The following is a 6,686-nucleotide window of genomic DNA, read 5'->3' on the forward strand; positions in this document are numbered from 1 at the left end:
TATGATCAAGTTTCTACCATCTTAAGAATATCTTCTATCATATCAGTTCCACAAACATTTATTGGGCCTCTGTATGACTTAATCTGGAATGTTAGGGAAAGATTCCTTGAGAAGGTTGAAGTTGACCTCAGAATAATGAGCAGGCATTGATCAGCAAACATAGGAGCAGGGGGTAACAAACAGTGTTCCAAGCCTTCCATTTTACGTCAAAAAATCTCCCTCAAATCCATTTGCTTCTCTCCATTTTCAGCATCAAATTAGTCCAAGTTGCCATCAAGTTCTGCCTGAACTATTATCTTTGTAACTTTTCTAACTGAAGTCACTCTCACCCCCAGTCTGTCTGATCTCTACACTGCAGCCAGGGTGGTCTTTTCAAAATGCAACTTTCCCTAACTCCTTGCCATAGCCTGAGAGGCCCATTGAACATCCCTCATCCCTCACGCTTTCCTCTCTAACCTACCCACACTGGCCATGTGGTACTTCATATTTGCCCTGCTCCCTCCCATCACAATACTTTTTACATGATTCCTTTTCCTGAACTCAATGGTAAGGAATTTGATTTTATTCTAAGAACAATGGGAAATCTTTAAAGGATTTTAAGCATAGGAATGACTACATATGCTCTGATATATATTCCTAAAAGAGCGCCCTGGCTACTGTGTGAAGAATGAATTTGAGAGGGCAGAGCCCAGTGGCAAGGCTATTTTTAAGGTCCAGCTCAGAAATAATGGTGTCTTGGACCCAGGTGATGCCAGTCCAAATGAAAAGAAATAGACAAATTTGAGATATATTAGGAACTAGAAGTAATAGGCGTTGGTAGTGAATTCAGGGACAAAATGAGGAATGTAGGGGAATTGAAGACGATTCCTGGGATTTTCGGATTTACTGAAAGTCTCGGGGAAATATGGGGGCTTGCCTGCCCTGTTTCTATTGATTACGTGCCCTTTCCACAGCTCCAAGCAAAGGCTACTTCTCTTTATGCACTATGAGTTTTTATACTAACAGGGGTGTGGGATCTTGATTGGAAGTGGACTGTGAAAAATGTTGAAGTATGCAGTAGGTTGTGGAGCACAGTCTATATAAAGCACCGTGAAAATTCACTCCTTAGAGATTAGCTTGAGATGTTGCCTTGCTGGTCCCTGGTACCAGCATTAATTTCTCTCTGTATATGAGCCCCTGCCTGCCTTTATTTCCATCTGATCCATCTTAGATACCATTTCTTATCACTTCAACTTCTCCCTTGCCAATACTCTTACCCCAGTGTCCCCCCAGTTCAACTTCTGGCCAAACATCAACTTCGAATGAATCCAATTATCACTCATCTCTGGTTGCTAAGCACCGCTGGAAATCCACACAGATTGGTGTCACTCTAAATCACTGGTTCCACTCTAAATTTATGGTCTCTGACTTCAAATGGACCCTCAATGCTGCCTAGCAATCGTTTTCTATTTCCTGTGTCAGCTCAGAGCTCTCTCATTCTCCATAGTGCCTATTGCGGATTTTTAACCCATCCTTAAATCTCACCTCATCATTGCTCAAGCAGATGAATTCGCAGAGAAAGTAGAAGCCCTCAAAGAGAGAAAGACCTCAGCCTTCTTCCATCAAACGTATAAGTTTACTTAAGTCTAAAGCTATCCTTTCTTGCCTCTCTTCAGTTAGTTACATGTCTTTTCTTCTTTCTAAAAGTAATAATACTTCAGTTGGTTCTCTGGATCTCATTCCCTTCCATTTTTCAGGAATCTTCTTCTATTTATCCCCTCTCTTCCCTATATATTTTAATCACTCCTTCACTCTCAGCTCCTTCCCAACTGCATTTAAACTTGTTCAGGTTTACCCCATCTTAAAAAAAATCTTATTCTTCCCTGTACCCCTAACTAGTTACTACCAGATCTCTCTCCTTTCTTTCATCAAAACTTCCTGAAATTGTTGTCAATACTTATTTTTCTCCAATTCTTACTGCAAACTCCAAAGTCTATGTCATCAATATTTTGCCTTCCCCTACTACTTGCGATTCCAAGTAAGTACCATGCTTTCTTGTCTCTCACTTCCCTTCCTTCCTCCAGAATGGATGAGACGGCCCTCCTCTCTACCACGATAGCATGCTCTGCACACTTCCACCTTACACTCACTGCACTATGTTGAATTTATGAAATCCTGTGTTTGTCTCCTTTTCTAGACTGTGAATGTCTTAAAGTCAGAGACTCTGGACCCAGGAATGGGGCCAGTGGGTGCTATGTCCACTTCGCCCAGCCAGGTACCACAAGCCAACAGGCACCAAAAGAATGGTTGCTCAGACATCACCATGGCACAGCCCAAGGTCAGAGAATAGAGCCAGAGTACCCAAAACTGTTCAAAATGCCAGCTATTCATTCAGAAATGGAAATTTCAGTCCATTTGGCAATTTTAAAGGCAGTGGGTCTTAAAATGAACTTTTCACAGGCAGAGAATTTGCAAAGCCACTCACCCCAAACTCAAATTTGTGGGCTTGAAAAGAAACTGCAAGAGATCACAGGGCTCCTTCTCTTTCTTCTCTGTTTTATCGATAGATACTTTCTCATGAAAACAGACTCTAAAAGGTGCTAGAAATAAGAGCTTTAAGAAATGGAACGGGTCAGCCTGGCCATATCTCAGGCAACACAAGACTAAAATAGCCCCAAAAGGGCACTCTGCCTTTAACAATGAAAGCACACCCTTTCTGGAACGGGCTAGGCTTCCCCAGAGCCCCCTTCTCAGAAGCTGCAGCCATCCCTCTGGGGAAAGGAAAGTGTCATATGGTCTGGGGCCATCAATTTTACTTCAGCCATCTTTGATATGATGAGACAGTGATGAAGAAAGCTGCCTTCAGGACAGGAGAGTCTTTAGAGAACAAAATCCTGGGTTCTAGCAAGTGTCCCAAGCAATTTAAAAAATCATTACAAAGTGTGCAGGGAGCAAACACTGATATGGTGACATAACATGTCCAGAATGCCTTTTGCAAAGTGTCTCAGAGAAGCATCAGGGAATCTTCAGCCATCTACCCTTTCTCTTTCTCTCTAGCACTTTCTCTAAAAGGCCTTGATTCTAAAATTAAGACCACACCAGTGAGGGGCTATGGGGCCAGCATAATAATATGGGGCTGTGGGTTAGTTTGTCCTTTAATGACTGGCGTTTACATTGTAATACTGACTTGGTATTATTTTGGAATGTAGATACTGTTGTACATAAGTGTGACAAAGACTAATAGCTTCTCTTAAAATATCCATATTTTCCTCTTCTTCTTGGGTACACAGCTAGACTACATTTTCCAGCCTCCCTTGCAGTTAGATGTGGCCCTAAGACTAAGTTCTAACCATTGAAATATGAGAGGAAATGATGTGTGCCACTTCCAGACTTGGCCCTTAAAAACTCCCATACATGTAACATCATGCTCTTGTTCCCTCACAACTGGCTGAAGGGGCAACCTTGGAAGTCATGAGTTGAAGATGACAGGTCTCCGTAAGCACGGTTTACAAGCACTAGAAATAGCTTCTTTTGCATGTGAGCCACTATACGTCTTGGAGTCTGTATTAATTATTTATTTCTGTGTAACAAATTACCCCAAATATTAGTTGCTTAAAACAACATTTATTATCTCACAGTTTCTGTGGGTCAAGAGTCTGGGTGTGGCTTAGCTGGTTCCTCTGGCTCAGAGTCTCGCAGACGGCTGCCATCAAAGCATCAGCAAGAGCTGTATCAGCAAGGTTCTACTGGGGAAGGAAGGATCAGCTTCCAAGCTCACTCATGTGATTGTTGGCAGGATGAATTCCTCATCGCTGTTGGCTGTAGGCAGCCCTCAATTCCTTGCAACATGGACCTCTCCATAGCACAGCTTACAACACGCAGCTTGCTTCATCACAGCAAGCAAGAAAAGCCAGAGAGAGCAAGTGAGCAAGATGAAAATCACAGTCTTTTGTAACCTAATCGCATCTTTTTTGCTACATTCTATTCATTGAAAGCAAATTTTTTGTCCAGCACAACTCAAGGGAATGTAATTACACAGGAGTGTGAATACCAGGTTAGGAGCATTGGTGGTTCAGTGGTAGAATTCTCATCTTTCGTGAGGGAGACCCAGGTTCGATTCCTGGCCAGTGTACCCTATGCCCAACCATCACCTATCTATCAGTGGAGGCTTGCATGTTGCTGTGATTCTGAACAAGTTTTAGCAAAGCTTCCAGTCTAAGATTTACTAGGAAGAAAGGCCTGGTGATCTACTCAGGAAAAATCAGCCAATGAAAATCCTAGGACCACACTGACTGACCCACAACAGATCATGGGAATAGTGCAGGACCGGGCAGCATTTCATTCCATTGTGCATGCGACCGCCATGAGTCTGGGTTTGACTCAGTGGCAGCTAACAACAATGACAACAACATGAACACCGGGGGGCAGATCGCTGGGAGCCATTTCAGAAGCTTCCTACCACAGAGTCTATTTGTTACTGCAGTTAACCTACCCTAACTATTACAATAAGCTAGCTTTGATATTGGTGAGAGTTCTGGAAGGTTTTTGACATTTGTCCCATACTTTCTGCTGGTTCTTGGGAGCAGTAGCATAATTGGCCATTTTCAGATCACACTTAACTGAAGAGAAGAGCGATGACATTTCAAAGAGGGCTGAGTTTTTCTGGCATGATTCATATTAGCATCATGACCATAGCTGACCAAATCCAACACTAAAAGAACTAGTTTCCTCTTGCCACCAAATGTCCCCACTTCCTTCCTCCAATGACTAAAATTCATGTAGCGGGCAGAGCCTTCCCCAAGGTGGTGGCTTTGCCCCATGTTCTCCGAAGGGTCTGACCAGTACCTGATACTTAAGGAAAAGGCGGAGAAGGGAGAAGGTTGGTCTGGCTCTCACAAGCCTCTGAATTGCGGAGGGGCTGGCCAGACAGCTGTCAGATGCAAAGCTCCTTGCTATGTGTATAGTTCGATTTAATTGCTCATCTGCCTAAGCCCCATTCCTCTCCAGATGTTGCATCACGGCACTGCTGGAATTACTGCTTCCAGCCCCTGCTCATCACCCTAATTAAGCCAAAATAATAAGGCAACATGTTAGACACAATGATAGAGTTTTAATTAGGCTTTGAGAAACCCAGCTTGAATTTGGTCTCATCAGGTGCAACATTTCTGACAAGCAGTGAAGCCTAGGAATCATGATATGGTTTTGGTATAAATAGTAACTGCGATTTTATTCTCATTTGTGTGTAGGGAGCCCAGAAATTAGGTGTGTGTGTAGCCATAATAACCCTTTCCATTTGGGGAACATTTTGCCGTTTGCAAAGTTCTTTCAGGCCGTTGCTACATGATTATGTGAGCTGAAGCTCATTTGGGAATAAGGCCCAGATGGAGAGAGGAAGGGAGAAGTGAATGTTTAGTTAATTCCTGTGACATGCCAGGCACTGAGCTAGGAACATGATACATGGAAGAGAAGTCAAGTGTCTCACCCAACATCTCAGTGCTTAAGAAGTGTCAGAGCCAGAACTCTCACCCAGATCTGTCGGTTTCTTTTATAGCACTGTCTTTACCACTTCATGCAAACAATCTTCCAAAGACATCCTGAAAGGCGACTGTCACAGAGACAGAGTTGCAGAATTAGAGCTGAAAGTGTCCTTAGAGATAGATCCAACCCCATCATTGTACAGATGGGCAAACTGAGGCACATAAAGAAGGAGTACACCTGGTCACACAATGATTTGGTGGCAGAACTAGACTAGAACTTAATTCTCTCATTCATTTACTTGAACTTAAGAAATATTCACTGAGCATCTACTATGTGTCAAACACTGTTTTAGGGGCATATCAGTGGGTTAAAACAGATAAAAATTCATGCTGTAGTGGAGCTTCCATTTTAGCATGGGGGAACAGATAATGAATAATAAAGAAGTAAATTATATTGTATGTTAAGAGAAGATCAGAGAGAGAGAAAAAAAGAGCAAATGAAGGGGAATTGAGAGTGGCAGAGAGTGAGAGTAACAGGGTAGTTAAGGTGGGTCTCATTGACACACAGGTTCTTGGCTGCTAACTGTAGGGTCAGAAGTTCTAGCCCACCAGAGGTACCTTGGAAGAAAGACCTGACAATCTGCTTCTGAAAAACCAGCCATTGAAAACCCTATGGAGCACAATTCTACTCTGACACACATGGTATCACCATGAGTTGGAGTCAATTCAATGGCAACTTGTTGGTCTGGGTTTGTTGAGACACCTAGAGCTTCCTGAAGGCAAAGGTTTCCATTCATTCATTCACTTATTCATTCTTTGAGAATTTACTGAACACTCATTTTGTCCAGCCTTTTGGTGGAGGTGGACAGTGATGTCCATATAACCCTGCCAGCCATTTCTCTCAAAGATCTCTGCTGAATTTACAAGAACAGCACTGGGATCTGAGCTACTTTTTCCCAGTAAACAGCACTGCCTGAGCTCATGATCAGCCAAGTGGCCCCAATGCTACTGACCACTTCCACAGGGGACAGAACATCTGGACAAAATGAAAAATGCAGAAGCCAGGCTGGGGAGGAGGCAGTTTACTGACAGGAGCCTTGTGATATGAGGTCACTTTCTCCCATCCCCAAACAACTCACCACACATGGCACCCCTACAGTGACACCCCTGCAAGTCTCCCTCCCTAGAGAATGCCCTACCTAACACTTACGCACGTTTCTCCTTCAAAAT

The 6,686-nt window shown here is 43.1% G+C and overlaps 1 non-coding gene across 1 annotated transcript; it reads left to right on the forward strand.

Annotated features, from left to right (window-relative positions):
- The first annotated feature begins 4,040 nt into the window (after window positions 1-4,040).
- On the forward strand, window positions 4,041-4,111 carry TRNAE-UUC (transfer RNA glutamic acid (anticodon UUC)). The gene has a single exon. It is a non-coding gene; the product is annotated as a tRNA-Glu (tRNA).
- The last annotated feature ends 2,575 nt before the right edge of the window (window positions 4,112-6,686 follow it).

This window comes from Trichechus manatus, unplaced genomic scaffold (genome assembly GCF_000243295.1).
Source record: "Trichechus manatus latirostris isolate Lorelei unplaced genomic scaffold, TriManLat1.0 scaffold00015, whole genome shotgun sequence".
Taxonomy (NCBI): Eukaryota; Metazoa; Chordata; class Mammalia; order Sirenia; family Trichechidae; genus Trichechus; species Trichechus manatus.